This window comes from Magallana gigas, chromosome 9 (assembly GCF_963853765.1).
Source record: "Magallana gigas chromosome 9, xbMagGiga1.1, whole genome shotgun sequence".
NCBI lineage: Eukaryota > Metazoa > Mollusca > Bivalvia > Ostreida > Ostreidae > Magallana > Magallana gigas.
This window is the reverse complement of record NC_088861.1, coordinates 46,848,545-46,873,499: the sequence shown is the minus strand read 5'-3', so window position 1 is coordinate 46,873,499 and position 24,955 is coordinate 46,848,545. Positions and strand designations below refer to the sequence as shown.

The window sequence follows — 24,955 nt, the reverse complement described above, 5'->3', positions numbered from 1 at the left end:
AATACATTGAGAACTGTAAAAACTTGGTCACTTTTGTAGAAATTCCTCCTTACAATGTATGTTTAAGACAAATGTGATTTAACATGTTTGTCGTCCCCCCCCCCCCCCCCCCCCGTATAGAATAAGCTAGTGTACTCGCACAGCTGATATTTTACGATTTTTGAATCTTCAGTTCTTTTAAAATATTTCCAGACCTTTGAAGTTTAGGTCTGTTCAATTTCTCTACTGTGGGCTATCTAATTTATATAATAGACTATATAAACGACAATGTTCAGTGAAAACAAATCATTAAAGTAAGCCAAAAAATAAGGGTCGAAGACAGCCAAAGATGAGAAAGCTAGGTAACAGGTGCTTGGTCACGATAATTACTATAGCATTTAATCATGATTTTTTAAAGTATACACTCTCATAACTACAGCGGTGTGTGCATACAAATTGAGTAACGCGCGGTAGTATATGGTGGCATATCTCTGCCCCCTGTGTGCAAGTTAGTTTTCTCTTAATTTGTTGACATACAAGATAAATATGTTGACATGCAAGATAGTTATGTCAACATGCAACATAACTATGTTGACATGCAAGAAAACTGCAATCAAATAAGAGTTATAAAAAATCTCAAATATCGCCAGCATGTGACATCCAAGATGCTAGATATGCTACCTATTGATGTCAACATGCAACTTCTTTATGTTAACATGCAACTTCTTTATGTCAACATGCAATTTAGTTATGTTAACATGCAAGATAAATATGTTGACATGCAACTTATAAGATGCATGTCAACAAATTAATCTCACATGTAAACATATCATTCATATTATAAAACTGTGCGTAATTTAAATACACGTGCGTAATTCAAATACAGATTAGAAACTACTTGACATGCAAAATAACATAACGTTGATTTTAGAATTGATAATAATCGATAAATCAACTCCCGACAGTACTTCAGTACTTTGATTATCTTCTTAAAATTGAAATAAGTCCTATTCAATTACATGTACTACCACACAATAAATTAAAGATTTAAAACATAACAACCATGCGTTATCTCTGAATTCATAGGTCTAATATTGGTGCGAGATATTTATCAATGGGAGAAAGATCAGCTGAGTTTCTGATGAGAGGCATTAAGATATTGATGAAGAAATCTTTTAAATCATGAATATGACTGGTTTTGCCCGTTATAAAGTACAAAAAGTATTAAAAATGTCTTATAACAAATTACATGATTGTATATTCCAACTAAGCCGGTGTAATGAAGAATAATGACCCCCGTAGAATAATGACCGGGGGTCATTTTTCGGCGTAGAATAATGACCCCCCTAGCTGAAGAATAATTGGATTTTTCTGAAGAAAAAAGACCCAGGGGTTATTTTTCTTCATGTTAAACATGAAGAAAAATGACCCCCATAGAAAAATGACCCCCCCCCCCCCCCCCGTAAACATGAATAGAAATTGGTTACACCGTATCCAAGATATGACTTTGAAATTTACTTAATTTTTCACTCTGTTCAACTGATTTTGAAGTTATAAATACCGAATTTGTAAAAAAAAATCGCTGTATACAGTTTTTATATCCGTAGCAGGCACACACAAAACACTCTTATATTGCCAAAAATTGATTGTTAACAGTTACGTCACTTCTCTCATCGTCATTGCCTCATATATCTCTATATTTGTTCGGTGAGAAATAATATTAGGCAATATGGCCGTCATTGGCCGACGCTTCGCTTACTCATTTCGACATTTCATAGTATTTAATACATAAACCGCATGCCGTAAGTTCTTAAAGTATTTGGAGTAGTTGCCCTTTGAAATTCTTTAAAATTAGAGTAGTTTCCCTTAGCATATTGACGTCACATTGTTTTGTCTGTAGCAAAACAAAATGGCAGCGTCGAAATTTGCTCAATTCTCTGCTGAGTAAAGGGAGAAAACATTTAAAAATGAATAGCAACAAAACATTGTAAGTAAACATGGGTGAAGGAAAGATTTTTAAAGAGCATTTGAAAAGTGAGAGATGAAAATTTTAAAGAGTTTAAATGAGTTAAATTGGACGAAATGTTAGGCATCGTGTACATGGCTTTGTGTAGATCATCGTTATTTTTAAATAAATATGTCGCTTGATAGTCCTCGGGAAAACAAAACACTTATTAGGTTAGTTACTGACTCACTACGGAAATATATTGGGTTGATCAATCTCATAGACGGCTCGGCTTCGCCTCGCCATCTATGATATTGATCAACCTGATATATTTCCGTAGTGAGTCAGTAACTAACCTAATAAATAATAGTATCATTTTTTAGAATATTTTATGATATAATATTGTATCATGATATTGTTCTGTATAGTATTGTATATTATGATACAATATTGTATAATATTATTTTGTTTTATTAATTAATTATTAAATCACATAACACTATAACATATGATATTTCAATATATAATATTGCATCCTATGATATAATAGTGTATATTCTATGATATTGTATCATACAGTATTGTATAATATGATATTTGTTTCTGTAAAATAGAATTATGTCAAATGAAATTGTATGTATGATATTGTAACATTATAAAATATCGTATTGTATAATATGATATTGGTTTATATGAGATATTATCATATTACATGAAATTGTATTTTATGATGTTGTAATATATATAATTGTTATATTCAGTAGTATTTTCTCACTATATAACTCTATATAGACGAATAGTCAATAATTGTAATATTAGCTCGTCCGAAAAATATCGACCGGTCAATATTTTTTTGATATTGACCGGCTAGGAATAATATCTAGAGAACATTCCCTGTATTTCAAATAATCGCCTCTGATTTGTTGATTGGTAAACGATGACGTAAATAATTCTTCGCGACTCCAAAACAAGGTGACGTCATAATAGACAGTCAGTCAAGGCAAGTAAACATCGGACGCGCAATGCGACGGTTTGCTATCATAACGGATATATTAGGATTTGCGAATTACTGTTAAGTAAAATCAGGTAGAACATCTGTATGTTAATTCTTACGGTCCGCGGAATATTACCAGTGGTCGTTTGATGCTGAGGATATTTTGGAAATGAACTTTGCACAAAATTGAATTCGTGAATTCCTTGTTTAGCTGAGAAAATTACGACGATCTGTTTTCAATTAATTTCTTAAATTTTGGTTTGTTTTTTCATATAACAAAACAAATGTTGACTGTGATTTCGGGCAACATTGATTATATTAGCCCCCTTGGGACGAGAATATTTCGTCCCTCGGGGCTAATATAATCAATGTTGCCCTCAACCCCAGTCAATATTTGTATATTGTATCATATGATACAATATGTATAAAATAATTGTTTTATATAATATTTTATTTTATCTCATAATATTGTATCATTTGGTATGATACAATGTTATATCAAATTATATTGTATCATATAATACAATATCATATTATAATAAATAATATCATATTATTTATCAAATATGATACAGGATCATACATATTATACTATATTATACAATATAATAATACATGTTTTAATGTTATGATGTATTATTGCAATATGATATTGTTTCATATAATACTATATCGTATTATGTTTTATGATATTGTATTATTTGATCAAATACAATAATGTATAACACAATACAATGTCATATTATACGTTACAATATCATATCTTGCAATTTTTGTACGGTATTTTATGGTATTATATGATATACATGTATATTGTAAGTATGATAGGATGCAATTTTTTATTTTATATTATTGTATTGATTAACATATGATCATATGATTATAGATCATAACTGATGGTTTTCATATAATATGATAAAGGTGGTCTCATAAAGGTGATGCCTCATAAAGGTGATGCCTCGTCCCGGTGAGCTTTGTAATCTGTGATTACCTATGTTTTATAATTGCGGATCTCTCTATCGTTTAAGGGTTCCGAGGCATATTTTAGAAATTTTATTTTTATAAAATTAATAAAATTAAATATTCAGGGGGATAGGGTCCAGACCCCCTATCCCCTTTTACTGCGTGAAATTATTAATATTGAATTTTACCGGGGGACGGACCCCCTCTCCCCCTCTAGATCCAGGCATAAGGAATGAATGTCGCATAATGAAATTAGAATGTTACTGTGTTTGATCCACGGTAAACCGACGGCTGGTAAGTGATAGGATGTATACATGTATGTACACATTATGGTGGACATTAAATTTTGAGTGGAGTATATAATGATTAGGCATAGCCAGCACTGGTAAACATATATGTCACATGTACACATGAAAATATTTATAAACATTCATAGTAAGCGCGATGGCCTATCGCATGCGTACCAATAATAGCCTGGATTAATCGAAAACCCTTGGCGGGTACGGTGCCTGCATTAAATTCTATGTAATCGACCGAGACTTGCTGAATGCAATAAAAAAGGCGAAGGCGAAAGTGCGAAAATGCGACGGCCAGAGTGCGAAGTTGGGAAGGAGCGATAGTAGTATCGCTCCTTCGCCTTCGCACTTTAGGCATCACATATTCGCGATTCGTCGTCACATCTTCGCACTTTTGCCCCTTCGCCTTCGCACTGTTGCCTTTGCAACTTCGCATCTTCGCCCTATATTAAGGTTGGAGTGGCCCTATCGGAACACCATAGATATATGTAAATGTAATTGTTAAAGGGGCATGGTCACGATTTTGGTCAAATTCTATATTTCAGTTTTCATTATTTACAATGCTGAAGGAAAGCATTTCTACTGATCAAATGAAATTTTGAAATTTGAGGGTCAGTTGTAAAGTTATAAGCAAGATACAGGGCTCACAATTCTTTGTCATGTAAACAAGGATCGTGCCCTGTTGTTGTTTACATAGGTTTAATATACCAGTAAATATTTTTCAAGCTGATTTGTCTATCTTTTTATTCATTTTAAGCATAGATAAACAGTTCCTTACGTTTAACACATTCATAAGGTCTAAAATTAGAATTTTCACTTCAAAATTCAAAATGTAACGAATGACACTCAAATTCTGGTTGCCTATTAAAATGCCTTACTAAAGCATTGTGAACATTAAGATGGGAATTTTTTTTTTTACTAAAATCGTGACCATGCCCCTTTAAGATGACAACCATACCCCGATGCAATACGTCAATGTCTTGTTATAACGGAAGGATTTTAATTTTCTAAGCTAAACCCCTTCTTTCACTTTAAGTTTATTTGAATATGAATTATAATTTCTGTTACTTTCGGTAAACTGCAGCAGTAAAAGTTACAATAGTGTAAAGACTATTTCACAAATACTTAAAAATATACTAAAAACTTAAATCTACAAGGGGGTCATTATTCTACAGGGGTCACTTTTCTTCATGTGGAGTGTGCTCATTTTTATGAAAATAACACTTATTCTTCAGGCAAAGGGGTCATTTTTCTACGTAGAATAATGACCGGGGGTCATTTTTCTAAGTAGAATAATGACCGGGGGGTCATTATTCTACGTCGAAAAATGACCCCCGGTCATTATTCTACGGGGGTCATTATTCTTCATTACACCGGACAACATGAACATTAACATTTAACTTGGTTCTTCAATCGATAAGATTGTATATATCAATTAATCTATTGGTCACCCAAAATGTATAATCTATATAGATTTTGCTTACAAAAATATGACGTGATTCATTCACTTTTTCTTGTTTTATCGATTTGAAAAGCAGATGACTGAATTTGGAGTATGATTTTTAATGAAATTTCAGAATCGGTTGTATCGTGATTCGTGTAAATGATGCACGAGTTTACACAAAAAAGTAGTAAGTGGCGAACGAATTTATTTTTTTCCTATTAATTTTATATGAATCGCTGCCAAAAAAATCATGACAGGTACAATGTAAGAAGGTCTAAAAAATCAAAATGGCTACTGCGACAATTTTTTTTTATTGTTATAGTACTTGGAATAATCTTATTGTAAAAAAGAAATATTTCTAACGTTAGATGCCTGTGTTTGTTATCGGTATACAAATGTTAATTTTGTTCGGTAATTCAACAGTTTGAGAGTTTTCGGAGTTCCCATAAACCTTTACTACAGATACCGTCCGACTTATAGATTTTCCCTTTGATCACAAAATAAATAAATATAACGATTTAAATTATATACCTAAATATAGTTGTTTTATTTTATCTTATTTTACATAATACATGTATACCGTTGTGTCAATTTTCTACAATTATGAAGAACAGTCCCGGTCGGGATTTAGCAAAATTATGACAAAGTATCAGGCAATTGCAAAAAGCTGAACTTTAGCATACTACATGTAGATTGAAACAACTAATTCAAACTCATAATTTTTGGAACATACCGGAGGAAAACGTGAACAATTACACATTCAAACTTTCAAGATCCCGCCTTTCAGTACTCTCAGTACTTTGATTTACCCAGAGAGACTGTGGCCGTTCGCGGTCTTTTTATTGTACTGCCTTTCATGTGATTTGGAATAAAAGTTTAACAACACAGTCAGTTAAATACTTTCATTTTTATGGCCACGAATGCTAGTACACACTTATCCTTGTTTATCCTTATAAAGTCATAGATGGATCTGCTCTCGTGATAATATTGCCTGTACTAGCTGTCGTGGTCAATAAAGCTGACTTTAATCTGCGTTGGTAAATTCTTATACCAAAATTAAAACGTATAGAAGGCAGTGCGTTCCTTTACTTATACATGTTTACATACAATTCCTCTCAAGTTAAGGTTTTTTAATGTTAAGATTTCCTGAACGGATGTTTAGTTCAGTTTTAAAAGTTCAGAATCAACTCTAAAATACCATGTTTTATATAACATACATGTATAATACAAGGCACAAAATAATCTAAAATTCATTCTAGATTCTATCAACAAAGTCTTCTATACATTCAACTCAACCAGTTTTTTAAAATCCTAAGCTCTGCAATTGATATTTAATGTAAAGTTTCAGAAATAATTAATAAAACTAATTAATTAGTGTGTATCCACAACTTCCTAAAAAGCTCCCATTAAAACATGCGCGCGCATCAGGAAGCCAGATTTTATCTGGCGGCCGCCAAATAATTATGTGGCGGCCGCCAAATAATTATGTGGCGGCCGCCAGATAATTATATGGCGGCCGCCAGAAAATTATATGGCGGCCGCCAGAAAATTATGCGGCGGCCGCCAGATAATAAGTGGCGGCCGCCAAATAATTATCTGGCGGCCGCCAGATAAAATATTTTTCCTACGTGGCACCAAGGGGCTTCCGTAGTTAATACACTGTACACTGTTTTAATTTTATGTTATAAAAGTTTGTTCATTTTGTATTTAGTTAAATTAAACATTTGAGAGTAAATTAAAAAGTCGTTCTGAAAATTAATAAAAACGATATTACTCCAAATCGGAAATACTCGTGAGATATATTTGAATGGTTGGTTTGTAAGTCTTAAATGTTTTAAAAACTGTACAAATAATGTTTTCAATCAACAACAAAAAAACAACAACACAAATATTAAAACCTTTAAATAATGATCATCCCTCGCACATGGCCGAGGAGATCCCGCGCAAGTGACCTCTACATGTACCTTATCACGCGTGCATGTTTGGTATTTTGTACGAACGCAACTATTTTTATTTTGCTTTAAACTATTTTATTGGTTTCAGATGAACAAATAAATTTATTTTACTCGTACAGTTGATTTATCATTGATTTATACGACAGCGTACAAGGTAATTTAAAAAATCAAATCAAATTATGATCAAAGTGCCATGTTTGCGTTAGGTGCTGACACGATAAAAGAATGCCCTGAATTAAGGCATTCGGTGATTATTTTAAAGAATATTCACATGAGTTTTGAAACAAGTTTTGTTTAGATTTTATCGGTCACATATTAATAACTTCTGTAGTGTTTCTACATGGTCGTTAGTTTCATTGTGAAAACGAACTTATTTCTGTGTTGCCCTCCCACCGCCCCACTGCCATGTGCTCTTTTTTTTTAAATTCCAGATCTGTCGATAATCATTTGATAGTGACTTCTTCTTATGTGTAACATTTTCTCCTGAGCGTGTTTCTCTTTCCCACCCGTTTTTTTATTCGGTCTGTCTTTGTAAATTTCAACTTTCTTTATTGCGTAAATTCAATCGCCACGTGCTACCGAAACCCTTGTCACTTTGAACAGCGCAAACAGCTCAGAACATATATAGCCCCAGCTTATTTATGGCTGCAGATCATCAATTGTTATGTAATTGATCAGCAGTTCGAAGGGTGCTTTCTTCAAAGTGGTCAATTATCAAACAACAAGACTTTCATTTTCACATTAAAGGTGCGAGATCGTAATCTGAGAACGTGGCTATAATAAATTAACATGTCGAACATGCTAAACTTCTATTGTATATAGTTATGAACAGAATAATATATAATTATAATTAAAAGTTTTAAGTCAAATGTTATTTTATTTTTAGATAAGATGTTTTGAAATACGACTACATTATGCTATGCAGGTGGTCGCCATAGAAATCATCAAAGTATTGCAAGTTAGGACAGATTAGTTTACTTGACTTACAGACTATAATATAGCGACATATCTGCCTCCAAAAATTATATGCGCTTCTCAAAGCTACACTTCAGTTAGATGGACATGTGTTCTTGGGGATTTTCTTTATTACTAATTATATGAAAATTGATTTAAAAAAAAAGTTTTATTGAAGTTGTGTGGTATGAGGATGTCATGCAACTTAATTTACTTACAAGGTTAGCTACAGCCAGTGGAATACTAATTTTAGGTCAACAATGATTACCCAATCTATTAAAATACAAGATAAATAGAGAAGGCAAATATTGCCCACAACAAAAACAAACATGGAACTTGCATCAAATTTACTTCATGTACATGTTACCAAAAATCCGACCGAATATGCGCCTTTGTCACATTTAATTAAATTAACTGAAAATAAAAACCGTAACACCATTATTTTTCGCTTATTTTTATTGAAGTTCCTCCCTTTTTTAAAAAAAATACATACGTAAACTTTCTCCGAGAGAATAACTGTTGATCCGATAAAGGAGAAAAAACTGACTTAAAAATAGGGATTTTGAATAATATTGCATCGTAGAGAGAAGTAATATTCATTTCTGTAAATAATGTTATTAAATTTTACGTTACATAGCGGTGTCTGTATATCAGGAGTAAAATTTAGACGCTCACTTATGCATAAATTCTCCCGATGATCTTTGATAGCTGATTATTATTTTAAATGTTCAAGTCTACTCGTATTATCAAATATTGTTTTCCCTTGGACTGAAATGTCACATTTTCATTGGTTTAAACATAGCACGTGATTGCCTCATATATCTCTGTATTTGTTCAGCGAGAAATAATATTAGGCAATATGGCCGTCATTGTTCGACGCTTTGCTTACTCATTTCGACATTTCATAGTATTCAATACATAAACTGCATGCCGTAAGTTCTTAAAGTATTTGGAGTAGTTGCCCTTTGAAATTCTTTAAAATTAGAGTAGTTGCCCTTAGAATATTGACGTCACATTGTTTGTCTGGAGCAGAACAAAATGGCAGCGTCGAAATTTGCTCAAATCTATGCAGAGAAAAGGGAGAAAACATTTAAAATTGAATAGCAACAAAACATTGAGGTAAACATGGGTGAAGCAAAGATTTTTAAAGAGTATTTGAAAGGTGAGATTGAAAATTTTGAAGAGTTTCAATGAGTTAAATTGGACGAGATGTTAGACATCTTGGTCATGGCTGTGCCATGATCATCGCTATTTGTGAATAAATATGTCGCTTGATAGTCCTCAGGAAAACAAAACACTTATTAGGTTAGTTACTGAGTAACTAACCTAATAAGTAATAATATCAGCCCTGAATAAATTTTCAGAGATGCCATCAATTTTGGCTATTTACCAAATTTTGACAGCACGAAACAAATTCAAACTTGCACATAGTCTTAAAAAAATTAGAAAGATTTATTTACAGAAGTTACGTGTTTTTTATGCACGTTTTTACGTACATTTCCTTACATGAATCATGAGTACATGTAATATATAACAATCCATGCTACCCTGAAAAATTTAACTCGCTATTAAACTTCTCATTGTTTAACCCTGTCACACTGGAGCTGCGTCCTCACAGCGATCCCGCTGCGTAATTGAATAATGTAAAACGCCATGGTAAACGAACTAGAGTCTTCTACAGCGCAACTAACAACTAACAACTTCTAACAACTCAACGGCATCTTCGTTCGCCGCGGTGGGATATCCTAGCCTAGAACATTTTAGAACGCCATGCGACGGCGCGCACTTTGAACATGCACAAAGAACGCGCCGTGGATCTGCGTTCCGATAAACACGCCGTAGAAGTGGAGTAAGGTCGCCATGACAGCGCCATAAAGTCTCCAACAGCGCATGTGCACGCAGTCAGCGCGCAGAGCACGCTGTGGATGCGCGGTAAAAACTCCTAGCACGTCATGAGCGCTCGGCGGATACCCAGCGAAAGGGCAGTTAATCGCCAAGTAGAACTCTGTGGAAACGTAGTTGGGAGCTCTGTAAGAACGCCTTTCTGAATTTTCCTTGCGATCCTACGGCGATTCCATGAATTTTACAACGCTGTGAACACGCCCTGGGAACGCAAATTTCTGTGACAGGGCCTTAAAGAGTTTTCAAAACAATAACACAAACTGTGTTCGACAAATAGTTTTCCTAAAACATTTTCTTCCTGTCTTTATACAGGCTTTCAATCACAGCGCGTTTTTATAACAAAAGCAGAAGTGAAATTTTAGTCATTAGTCATTATAATCGTTTGACACGATGACACGACACGATGACACGATAAATTTTCATCTCGCAGCAACAACGGAAGACCTACTCGTGGCTTTGCCACGAGCTCTGCTCTAGTTATTATTTTTTTTTTCCCCCTTTTTTTGTCCACAAGATTTCTCAGAGATGGCTGGATAGATTTTCTTGAAATTTTCAGGACTAATAGAATGTGTTAATATCTCGAGGCGTTTTTTTCATTTTGTCAAAAATCATTTCCGGTCGTCAGTTTCCTGTCCCGCGTTGAAAAAGCTTGTACATTCGAGATCTCAAAAACGGTAAAGACTTAAACATCCAAACTTTGTGGGATGATAGACCTATAGTTGTACATGTGTTTAAACTATTTTGTTTTGTTCGTCGTAACTTCCGGTCGTCACCGGAAGTACTTCAAAATAAACAACTTTTACGCATTAAATTCTTTTTCAATAGAATGAATATCTAAGCATAAATATACACAAAAGTAATCTTTGCGATGTTATATCAACAACAAAATTCCACTTCCAGTGAGATATCTCAAATATCTCAGGTAGCTTTTTTGAAACACATTTTGTTCACGCGAGATCTCAAAAACTATTAGTGATCAAAGCACAAGACTTTTATGGATGATAGACATTTGATTGAGGATGTGTTTAACCGGTTACATTTTGTCTTCCGTCACTTCCGGTCCACACAGGAAGAGTTCAAACAAATCGAGCTGTGTATCAATTTAACTTTTTGTCTTTGATATCTGTAGTGTGCTCGATGAACAATAAAATGCAAAGGCAAGTATACAAAAAATTATTAATAAAATTTACATTAAGCACTTCCGTTTGTCCGTTTCCTGTCCCGAGACAAAAAGCCTTATTTCGATGAGATCTCATAAACGGTGACAACTTGAACAATAAAACTTTGTAGGATGATAGACCTATGTATGTACATGTGTTTACACTATTCTGTTTTGTTCGGCGTAACTTCCGGTCGTCACCGGAAGCTCTTCAAAAATAACTATGTTTACGCATTTAATTCTTTTGCCATAGAATAGATATATAAGTATAAATCTATACATAAGTTATCAATGCATTGTTATATCAACGAAACAATTCTACTTCCGTTGAGATATCTCAAATATCTCAGGTAGCTTTTTTGAAACACATTTTGTACAAACGAGTTCTCAGAAACTATAAGTGATCAAAGCGCAAAACGTTCATGGATGATAGACATTTTATTGAAGATATGTTTAACCGGTTTCATTTTGTCTTCCGTCACTTCCGGTCCACACAAGAGGAGTTCAAACAAATCGAACTTTTTATCAGTTTAACTGTTTTTCTTTGATATTTGTAGTGAGCTCGATGAACAATAATGTACAAAGGACAACTACACAAGAAATATTTAATACAATTTACATTTAACACTTCCGTTTGTCCGTTTCCTGTCCCGAGACAAAAAACCTTATTTCGACGAGATCTCATAAACGATGTCGACTTGAACAATCAAACTTTGTGGGATGATAGACCTATATATGTACATTTTTTTAAACTATTTTATTTTGTTCGGCATAACTTCCGGCTGTCACCGGAAGCACTACAAATAATATGTTTTTCCTTTATTTATTTCTTTTACATGGAATGAATATATCAGTATACAATTTTAGATGTGTCATCTTTATAATGTTAAATTTTCAAAAACCTGTCCCTTCCGGTGAGATATCTCAAATATCTCTATGTAGCTTTCCCTTTTACAAATTTGATGCCCGCAAGATTTTTGTCACTGTAAGTGAATGAGATACAAAGCTTTCATGAATGATAGACATTTGATTGATGATATGTTTAATGGGTTTTATTTTGTCAACTGCCACTTCCGGTTTTCACTGGAAGGATTCAAATTAATCATATTTTTAACAACCAAACTTTGTAACCTGTTTTGTTTAGTTCGGCATTACTTCCGGTCGTCACAGAGAGTACTTCAAAAATTGATTTCTTTTTCAATCTCTTTGTTTTACGTCTGGATGTATCGTTTACCATACTTATCATATTAACTATTTTCTCTATGTAAGAGAAGCAATGTCTACGGTTAAATTGATTGATGTATTTCAAAACAGAAGACCTTTTTGTTGCTTTTGCAATCTAGTTACAATTATGATTAATGTTTTTTTTATATATTTCAAAGACTCACAGAGTTAATTATCCCAAATTATCTGAGCAATATGTTTTGATTTTGAAATATAAAACAAGACAGATACAATATTTATTATATTCAAAAAGAAAAAAAGTTTTTCGCATGATCAACCACAAAAAGAAGATATTTAATTTATGCTGTAGAAGTGACTGGAAACATGACCATTGTAAATTTTGTTTAACTTACAGAATTTCAAGAATTCCATGGAATGAAATCTTACAAGTTAAGAGAAAACCATCAATATCATGATCAGGTCCAAGGACAGCTTCACATTACTGGAAAGTCTTTGTGTGACTTTATGGTTTGGACACCAAAGGACTGTGTGATTGTTAGAATCACAAAACAACTCAGTTGGGAGGATAATATTTCCGCTTTGGCAGACTTTTACTTTGATAAATTTGTTCCCCATCTGCAACAGCTATAAAAATATTAAATATGATAGCAACATATCCATACTGTTGATTTCTAACATTTCAATCTTGACTTACAAAGTTTTGAGCAATTTCCTGCAAAAAGAGGATCCTAAATATTGACAAGTACACAGCATAACTGAAACACATAGGTACTGATGTGTCTAAACTGATGAGGAATATGTCTCAGAATTTCATAATTTTTATGCGTTCATTTGCACGCTCAACATGTATACGTGATTTTGCATTTTTTCTACAAAGCTGGACTTCACTGGGGGTGTATTGCGATTTAGATGTAAGGAAAGGAGGAATATTAAGGTGTACTCCTTGGGGCAACAACTTGTGAATAGTAAACTCTTTATCTGCTAATATCATGTCATCGGGCGCTAATTGCTCTAGAATTTTGCCGTGCTCTACAATTGCAACATCAGATGTGCTCCCAGGATACAATTTACTAATAAACACCAAGGCAGCATTCGGTGCAACACCTGTTACACTTTTTACAGTGTGGGAATTTTTGTAGCCATTGTATGTGCTGGCCTGCAATCTCATGTCATTCCCATGAACATCTTGGTTGATTTCAGTGGTGTCGTGTACTATCCTGCATGAGATAAAATCGCCAAAACTGGTAGGCATAGATCCCTTGCATTTTTGTACAGATGGAATGCGACTTTCTTTGCATATAAAACCTCATGCATAGTACAAATCTGAGAAGTTACAATGTTAATAACTGATGAGGCACTTGTGTTGAACCTCTCTGCAAGGTCCAAAAGAGGGGTGTTCATAGTTATTTTCATTAATGTCATCAACAGTTGGTCTGTCAAAGAATTGAAAGATGGTCGCCATCCATCAATGTACTTAATGTGGAATCTCTGCATCATTTCGTCAATGGTATGTAACATGTCTGGGTGTAGACTTGTATACATCAGCATCCATATTAAAAGATGACAGTGAAACACATTGTGTTGAAAATATATTTATTTTTTATTTTTTACATTTTGTTTTGAAAACAGACTTGTCTTTGATAAACGAAAATGCAGTCCAGCAGCATTTTAATAAACCATTGTACAAAATATAAGCAGTATCATATTCTTTCCTGTCAATGCATTTGTTCTACCATTTCGATCATTTTTCACAGGCTTATGAAGTGTCCAGCAGTAGGCCCGATATCAAAATATAAACTGAAAAGAAATGCCTCACAAAGTATCGTGTTCAATGATAAAATCAGATGATCTGTAAATAATATCTCATCAAGGTATATAAAACCTAAATATAGCATTGAACTATGCATTCTTACGAGTGTTCATAACTTCAAACATTTAATATTATTGTACATGTATCAATAATCTGATAATGACGAACGTCCATTTTAAAACTACTCATGATATCTGAAATGTACCTTTCTCTCATCACCTATGATATCGCCAATTCTGAACGCTCGCTTCATGGACATCATTCTGATTTGTATTCTTAATTATTCAACCTCGCGCCTCAGGTTCTGATAAATACAAATATATATTTATAATTAACGGGTAATATTAAGTAATCTTTACACTAATTTCATTGTCATCGTTGAGCTTTAAGTGTCTAACTATGTACCTGATTCTCTTCCTTTAAATGATGATAGGAAGTCTGGTAACTGTGATCCAGATTTATGTGTGCAGATGTTGAATCCATAGATGATGCACAATGCATGGCTGACAATGCAGATGTGGATGTGCTAGAAACAGCCATCTTTTGATTTTCTTTTCTCTCAGTTCTAAATAAAATAAAAAACATTTATGAATAAATTTTGTAGCGTTACCTACTTCCTTATTTTGGAAATATTCTATCTGCACTGTTTGTATTTTTTTTATTTTATGTTTGACCCACATGTTCCGGATAAGTTTTACGGTGTACACATGGTACATGCAACGGGTAGCCAAGCAGGGCTGCATTTTTATTTTGCATACTGGTACTCATTTGTTTGACAAGTATTAGAGCACAATGGAGTGAGTAGAACTTGTAATATGTCTAATTTCTATGAATGCATATATATGTTTTCTGATTTACAAGGCGCTATTTTTTTGCAGGTTTTGAGTTCGTTTATCGTGCCACCATGCAGTGTGCTATTTTTAGAAACTCTCTATAGCAATGTTTAGTGTATTCAAGCTTAATCAGGTTCATCATTAGACCTAACTTTTTTGTAACTCTTTAAAGTATTTAGATTTAACACAAAATTAAATGCTGTATGACAAGTACACCTGTGTATTAGGCTGTTTTTTACATTCAGAAACCGCGCAAAAATGTAGTGCAAATGGCATGTTGTAAAATGTGGATTTTCCTTATCAAATAGATCAGGTTCATTTGTTTTAAACCAAAATAGTCAAATATCTAGTCATGCAATCTTTCTTGTATTGCACAGTACATCTGCACTTTTTTTTAGTTGTATTTTTGTATGTTAATGAACGCTTTGTTATGTTTTCAGATTAAACCACACTCACGTCAATAAAGGTTAAACTATGGCAATAGATCTCGTTGTAAAGGTCATAGGCAGCATACAATTTATTTAGTAACATTTTTTAAATTACATATTACTATAGAAAACAAAGACTAATTTATGCCTTTTGTAAATATGACACATCCCCTACTTATTTATTTTGGTTGGATCAGGAAAATCAAACAGTTTCCCACAACTCCACGGGTAAATGGTTGGGCCATTATTTTTGTCCCCATCCACAAAATGACAGCTGCAGATCCTGTCACTCTGCAGCACTACGGCTCTGTCCTAACGTCTGCATACATACATGTAATAACGTATTTATTTAACATTAGCATTTTGATACACATATATTACATTTAAAACATTGTTTATTCTACAAGGGACTAAATATTCTTCCCTGATTCTATCTTGTTTTGCGATTACATTATAATAATGTTTACCTGCAAAGTTTTTCCCATGTTGTTGACAACCCGGCACTGGATTGGAATCTTAACATCTTGCATGTTCGCCGTCATCCCTGGTGATTACATCCAAACAGAAAACAAGTTGTCATTGTCGGTTCACGCGTTATGCACTGGTCTATTATTACGTTTCGGTTAGAGTCAGAGGAAACACGAACTACGATTGTCTCCGGAAGTGAGACTTTACGAGACTGTGCAGGCCTATACATGGTAAAATTATGACTTATGTATATTTCTGGGAAAATTCGGCATACTTTGATTAGAATACTAGAGTATTACTTGTGATGAGAATCAGTTTCTTATATATTCGTGCAATCTTCGATATTCGACAATACTTCATCCCAATATCTATATATAGACATCGATATTCCCCGGTGAAAGAATTTCAAAACACTTCAAAGTTACATAAATTTATAAGATATACTAGATTTTTATTTGTCACTTTATAACAATTGATAGATAGTTCGCTCATTTGCGTCATCAATTATTTACTCTCTCTCTCTCTCTCTCTCTCTCTCTCTCTCTCTCTCTCTCTCTCTCTCTCTCTCAAAAATTAAGTCACGAACGTAATGTTTCAACTCCGCCTACTACGATCTGATTGGACAAATGTCAGTCAAAACATTACGTAACGACTTTTTTTATATATTTTTTTATTATGACATTTTCAATTCACAATTGCATATAAACGTGTCATTGGTATAATAGCAAGTGAAATTACAATATCAAAAACAAAATTTTTCGAATTAGCTAGTGTCTATAATATATATATATATATATATATATATATATATATATATATATATATATATATATATATATATATATATATATATATATAGTTAGTGAAAGTTATAGGGGAGAAAAGAAAGTAAGACTGATAGTATTATGTACAGAATCATTGTATTGGAACACTAAGATAAGTAAAATTGTCAATCTATTGACATACCTTAATTTATCAAAGTCGATTTTTCATTGAAAATTTCATCATTTAGAGAAGATCACAAATCTTTTTCAAGTGTTGTTCATACTGTGTGAAATTACAATTTTTTAAAAGTAAATATTTTTTCAATAAGTAATCTATCGGTTATGATGGTAAACAATGCACTCATATCCAGTTTGGGTACCATTTGGTATTTACAGGCAAAAATAAACTGTTTCTCAACAAGTGTCAATAAGTTATGAACTTTGTAAACATTATTGTTGTTAAATTTACCGAATAATACACCTATCGTATCAACAGCTATTGGAAAATTAAATCTTGATAGAAACAGTATGTACATTTAATTGAAAGAAACTATCCATTATCAAATTGGTACACGGTGGACATTGCGCTCCAACATAATTATGCAGACGTTGTTTTGATAGAGAAGGAAAGTGCATAAACGTATATACAAAAAGTAGGATAAACAAAAGTATGTAAAACGCATGATGGCATATGTAATGAAATCATACTAGTAGGGTAGGGGGGCGGGTGGGGGGGGGGACCGGAAAAATGTTTTCAAAAATACGTAATATTATTATATTCTTTCATGAAAAAGATATTGATGCGGTTCTGATAAATTCAAGAGGTAAAGCCCTGTCTCTTATGTTTCATACATGTAATTAAAGTCTCTATAAAAAATGCGTTAAGCATTAGAATATATTGTAATACAGTCATAATCTTGATTCTGCATAAATAGAGCTTGGTTTCATAATAAAAATTTTACCTTCAAAATGTCCCTGTGTAAATGGTAACATGAAATAATCCATTAACACATACGAGGGTCAATAAAAAACTACGAGGACTTTTGTCATTGGTGTGTTACTTAACGTCATATCATTACTAAATTTAATTATTTGGTAGACATAATTTAGCAATAGTTTAAACAATTTGGAAGAAAAAAGTTAATAAATTTCTTTATTTCTAAGAATTATTTAGAATCTAATCCTGCAAAAATGAGGTCACGGCACACGGTCAAAATTTGTGTTACGTCAACAATAAACGATATTTTGTTGATAGTAATATCTCTATAAACTGGGCTAAAAACCAAATAATATTGAAATCTTAAATTAAGTATAGTCATGGGATTCTATGTACTAAATAATGACGAAATATATTGTTTTGTCGAACAGATATTAGTAACTAAAGACAGATAGTCCTCTTTAGAAGTGACTAAAAACATCGACGTCGCCGGACGTCACGGCGCAACTAGAATTACAAACAGAATGGATTTAACTCAGAAAAAAGCCGATACTAGCTGTGAAAATGTTCAATGGTTAAAAAAATAAGTCAAAATAAGACAATTATTTGCAATTTTGTGTTTAGCTGTATTAATTTTGTGGTGGTGTTGGTAATTGTACTTTGAATATAAAACAGTCCGAAAGAAGTAGAATATCTGTAAATATTTGGTCAGATAAAAAGTAACATCAACCGACGTTCAGGGTTATCCTTACTGTAAACTAAGAGATACACGATTAGAACATGAAAACTTTGAAGAACTAACATATGATTCTCGAACAAAAGTGTGCAAATAAGATGTTGAGTGGTTCAGTGCCATTTTAAATTGTAAGGAGAAAGGCACAAGAGACTAAGCGTGATATAAAGATGGGGTATATCTATAAGCTGTGCGCGTTTAATCTTGACGTCATGTTTTGAACGTTACCGTGCGCCGTTGTGACAAAACATGTGGCTTTTAGAATGGTTAACAAAAATACCGTTTCATCAACTGGACTAAACTTCGCATATCAATAACATAAGTGTTGGTGCACAGTTTAAATTGTTAATTATAGCGAGCGCAACTCTTGCGCGCCGGCGCGAAGCGAGCTCTACCGGCAAGGCGTGTGTGAATAGAAAATTAGGACTATTTGCACATTCATTCAACGGATTTTTTTGGCGTCAGTTAATCGGACCAGTAATGCCTTGTTTTAATCCCCCCAGTAGTTCCCTGTTATTATGGTTTCCCATTTCACAATCTCACGAGAACAAGATAAAAGACTATGTACATGCATTGTAAATTACACAACGCCAATTTCCATAACTTTTAAGACTAACGGAGTTATCGTCCTTTCGAGTGACGTCACAATGGATTTCTTGCACATTGATCCGACAGAATTTTTCGGCGTCAGTAAATTTCGACCCACAATGCAATTCCTCAATGTCGGCCGATCTCACTAGACTGGATACCATCCTGCGAGAATCAAAGTAAAACTTCGAGAAACAGATAAATTGTGTAATTTCCAGAACATCATGCTTTTTAAGTAAACAAAACAATATTTTTCGCGTAGTTTTTTCTAGTGTGTTTTCAAAGAGACAGACTACACTTGATCGACGTGAACTTTGACGTCACAATAAGGGGAAACTACTCTAAGTAGTTATTGTAAATCTGCTGAAATATAAATACCAAAATCTTCTCAAAATCTTGCAGAGGTAACGAATCGGGACATTTCTTCAGAGATAGGAAACAAATGTAACTTGATCTCATTTAGATGAATGCTCACATTTATTTTATTCACTATATTTACGGTAATTTCCAGGAACGTTTTTTTAAATGATGCGTGGCAACATCATTCAATCTTCACAAGCAAAAAGAAAAATAAAATTCTCAAAATCAGGAAAATTCTAATCGGGGTGAGGAATGGGGAGTGCGTGGTATGCCTTTAGCTCTTTAGCTGCTCAAAAGTGTCTTTATTTTCACTACTAGGCTATTTACGGTATTACATGCTCCGGGGGGATCCATTTTCCTTATGTGATCAACACATTTTTATACGTAAATTTGATTTATTTTAAACGGTGGAGGGGGGATTCTATGATAAGTCAATTTTTATTTGTAAGTTTTAGAAAAATGTCTGCTGCAAGAAAAGAGGAAATAAACTGCAATGTACATTATGATAAAATCTTTATTATTCAACAACATTTTATCTGAGATAAATTCTATACTGGCGTGCGACCAGTAAATAAACAATCTGATTAAAATCACATTTTTGATCCGCTCCGACAAATTCTGATGTCGCTACACTTTGTTCAGCGACTATCAGAATTTCGGAGCGTTATTAAGATCTGATTTTAATCAGATTGGTATATAAATAAATAAAAATTCTTTTGAATTATGAATAATAAAAATTTACTGGAAAATAGGTATATTTATTTTATTTTGCATTCTTCATTTACTTAACGTCACAACTTTTTTTTTTTTGATTTATCATAATTCATTTTTGATCACCTGCGCTCGCCCCAACGGTCGCACCGTAAAACATATTACAGCCATTCTCCAGAAATGGTTCCAAATATGGGATTGCTTTCAGTGAAAAATGAACTTTTGATATTCGTGTTTTAATTGTAATAATATTGAAGTACAACTATTCGCCGATATAATTATGAAATTTGACTCACCAAAATTTCTTCGTTCACGAAATATTTGATTTTGAAGACCATATTAAAAACCCTGTTACGGAAGTCAGAAGTGAATTAATGCAACTAATCCTCGGCCTGTACAATAACAGTAAACATCACTAGCCACTTTGTTTGATATCATATTGAATACGAATGACATATTTGACAGAATCATGAAGAATTTAAATTTAAGGGGAACATATTTTCAAAAATATCTTTATTTTAAGAAAATCTTTATTTTCAATAATAAAAAAGAAAATAATGCATCATCTTTCATTCAAATTCAAATGTAAACTAGGAACAATTTCATATGTTCAATTATTTTAATTTAAATATTGAAACAACAGAACATTAATATAGAGATGTTGAGAAATTGTACATCACAAATTGATGTCAGAAGGATTTTTAAAGATACGGAAGTTAGCAAATGACCTTTTTCATGGAGAATTATTTTTTCCAATACATTTTACAACCAAATATTAGAGAATAAAAATCAAATACAGGTTATTCATTGTAGAAAATACATTTTTAACTTAATAATCACGCTTTTTATAAAATTTCTTTCATTTAATTAGTATGTAATCAAAATTACATAGATTTAAAAATGTTGACATGAAATATCTGTCTAAAATAGTGAAATACCTAATTGTATTAAAATTGCATGCTCTGATTGATGTCCCAAACACATTTATGAAATATACCGGTAAAAAGTCAAACATATAAATCAGTTGTCTTTTTATATTTGATAAAAAGCTTGGATGGTTCGTTACGGATGTCAGAGATTATCATTTCACAAATATCTACTCCTATGATGTTTTAAATAGTCATGAAATTTAATGGTTATATCTTCCTAAACTTCCTTTTTTATGTGGAGGAAGTGGGGTCTTATCCCCTTTAAATATGGGTTGACTGAATCCACATCTCACCTTTTTCGGATTTTCACTTATGTTTCTCCATGTTTTCCTGCTTTGCATTAATGTATATACGCATATAATGCATTAATGCATATATATATACATATGTATATGTATTGTTACTAATAAGTCAACTAAATAAGGTCTGTTTTTCGCAAGTATATATAAACTCTTACTAGTTTTAGTTTCGGGTATTAGTTCTTTGAAATACTGACATCCGTAACTAATCATGTTTAAAAAAAAATCATGAACAGAGTATTTATCAAATATTCTGATCCGGGAATAATACCATTTCGATATAAACATGCATGCATATTAATACAACGTTGAAAAGCCAAATATATTTTGGTCACCTGATATTTTTTTTTATCAAATCACATGTTGTAGAAAACAATAAGCTTGATGCACTATATTTCAATAGAGTAAACTTTAAATAGCATATTATGCTAATATTACATAAAAAATGACCACTTTGTTGATTTTAAAACATAAGAATAGATTATCCGTCGTGGAAAATATACATAAGAAGCACTGGAATGAACAGATGCCAAATCTGTTTTTCCCCCTGATATCCGTAACGCTGCAGCAAATATTTAGAAAATATTGTCAAATGATAAATTGTCTTAGGTGAATTGGTTTTAATCTGCAACTGATATATCTCTTGCAAATAAAAATAAACTAAAACAGATAAATCCACACATAATGATTCATATTTTTTCGATAGTTTAGTACACTCTCATCATATTTTTCTTAAAAATGCACTTTGTATCAAAATATTAATTGCTTCAGTTAAGAATATCAAAGTTCCTTTACTTTCTAAACTCATGTTCTGTTTCGCTGAACAATCCAAATTATTATCGATGGAAAATCGAGCCATATATCACTGATTGAAAATACTGTTACGGATGTCATACGTTACGCCGGTCAGGGGTTTTAGTAAATTTTTCTCTCACTGTACCATGCTATTACATTATTTTTCTACTGATGATGATAGATAGCTTTGGAACACTGTGTTCTCCAAAGGCATCATGAATAAGTTTTTCAAATGCCATGAATTTAGTTGAAAATGGCGTTACGGAAGTCAGGCCTTGAAATGCGTCAAACTCAATTTTCAATTTTATAATCGATGATGAAAAAATCACATAGATTTTCGACTGTAAATTGTATATATTTTTCTTTTAATATGCCTATGACATTCAATTACTATAATATCAATAGATATTGTTTTGAATATCATCGCTTACTTTTAAGTCAAACACGTGTTACGGAAATCAGGACTGTTTCAGCGACAATATATAAATCGGGGGGAAAAAAGAAAGAAAAGATTTTTATCAACAGGTGTTTACTGACAAAACACGCTATGTGATGCTGAAATAAAAAATGAGTTTTAATTGTCTCTTTCATCACCGTAATGCTATTTAGTATTGTAGTAAAATTGAAATATTCACGTGCGACATGCTGAAAAATACACAAACCGATTTTTTATTGAAATAATTTGACATCATTTGACACTTCAAATGCATATTGTTTGGTATCAAAATTTGTAATTTTTACTGTAGATATCTCCTGAGAAAAGTATCAGCCAAATACATTAAACGGCAAATAATAATTTTGTGATGAATGCTGGCGACAACATTATATCATAATTGGAACCATTTCTGGAGAATGGCTGATTAACTTTCATGAAAAATATATGATAGACAGGCACATTGTCTTCGTATTTTTTGATTGACCCTCGTATAACATACATTTTTGTTTACAGTTGAGCCATGAGTTACAGCACCGGAAATAGGAGACGAAACATTATTACGACACATCAATGTAGAACAAGATATTCCGGAATTATAATAAAACAACGTGGAACTAAATATTCCGGAATTAAATGACAAAAAATAATTCGTAAAACATAAAAATAAATAAATTAAAAACAGTACATAGCAGAAGAGAAGAAACGGTAATATTGGCTCAGATTTTTTTGTGACTTAATTGAATGGTTGTGTATATCAGAAATAACAAACTAAACTAATTACTTTCATATTTAAAAAATCAAGAAAAAAGAGGGAAATTATTGCTGGTATTTTTTGTTTATGTTTTAAATATTAATTAGACATCAAAATGTCGTGGTTGATTTTTGTGTAACATGCTGTATGTTTGTTAAATACAATATATTTTACAGTGGATATGGTCACTTATGGATAAACCTGAACACACTTTTTGATCAACCGGGGCCTTTCTTTGATGAGAAGAATCACTTCATAATCCAATGCTAATTATCATTATGTGGTAATTGTCTGCGTAATAAAACATTACTTAACTGTAATTGTAACTATGTTCCTCTTGATATGATTTCTAAACAATGAATTCAAAAGTTTATGCAGTTTTTATTGACCTATCCACATGTGTATCGTTTTCATGTAAAACATCAAATCAACTGCCAGTTTGTTTTCATGCAACAAATAAAGCAAACTACGTAGAAGCGTTTAATGGGCGTTAAATCAAGAAAAATTTCTACGTAATGTTCTGACTGACATTTGTCCAATCAGATCGTAATAGGCGGAGTTGAGACATTACCGCTCGTGACGAGAGAGAGAGAGAGAGAGAGAGAGAGAGAGAGAGAGAGAGAGAGAGAGAGAGAGAATTATAGATGACGTAGATGAACGAACTATATCTATCATTAGTTAAAAAGTGACAAATCAAGGTCTAGAATATCTAACAAAATTTATATTTGAACTTTTTAAAAAATTCTTAATCCAGGGAACAATGATGTCTATATATAGATAATGGGATGAGGTAATGTCAAACATCGAAGACTGTACGAATATTTAAGAAACTGTTTTTATTACAAGTGTTACCGTTAGTATTCTAATCAAAGTTTGCTGAATCTTTCTAGAATTAAACAAAGGTTGTAACTTTACTTTCTATAAAATCTTTCGTCATGGTTATTCAGTCACCCCTGCGAATGTCATTGTCATTTAAATTTGTTCTTCATGAATTGGTGGATAAAATGTGGTCTAGAAATAAATGTAACAATGCAAAAAAATAGTTTTTTCTGCTGTTGCAACAATTTACATGCTTAGTAGAGATCCCTCCTAAGAGTTTATTTTCGTTCCGAGCCTGACCTAGTTATAGCATCGATAGTGAAACAGACTATACTATTTTATGCACAATGTTCCTTGAAAATGGCTCGATATACTAAGTTTTTATGAAAAAAAGACACCAATTATTTTTTTTAAAAACCTGGTATTGCACACAACAAGCAGCAAACATGGCTATGATTTTATTAAGCACCCGAATGTTTATATTTTCAACCACTCTACAAGTGGTTGAACACGAACGA

The 24,955-nt window shown here is 32.6% G+C and overlaps 1 pseudogene; it reads right to left on the bottom strand.

Annotated features, from left to right (window-relative positions):
• Nucleotides 1-13,447: 13,447 nt before the first annotated feature.
• LOC136271927 (uncharacterized) lies at nucleotides 13,448-14,324 on the bottom strand (annotated as a pseudogene).
• Between the last annotated feature and the right edge of the window lie 10,631 nt (nucleotides 14,325-24,955).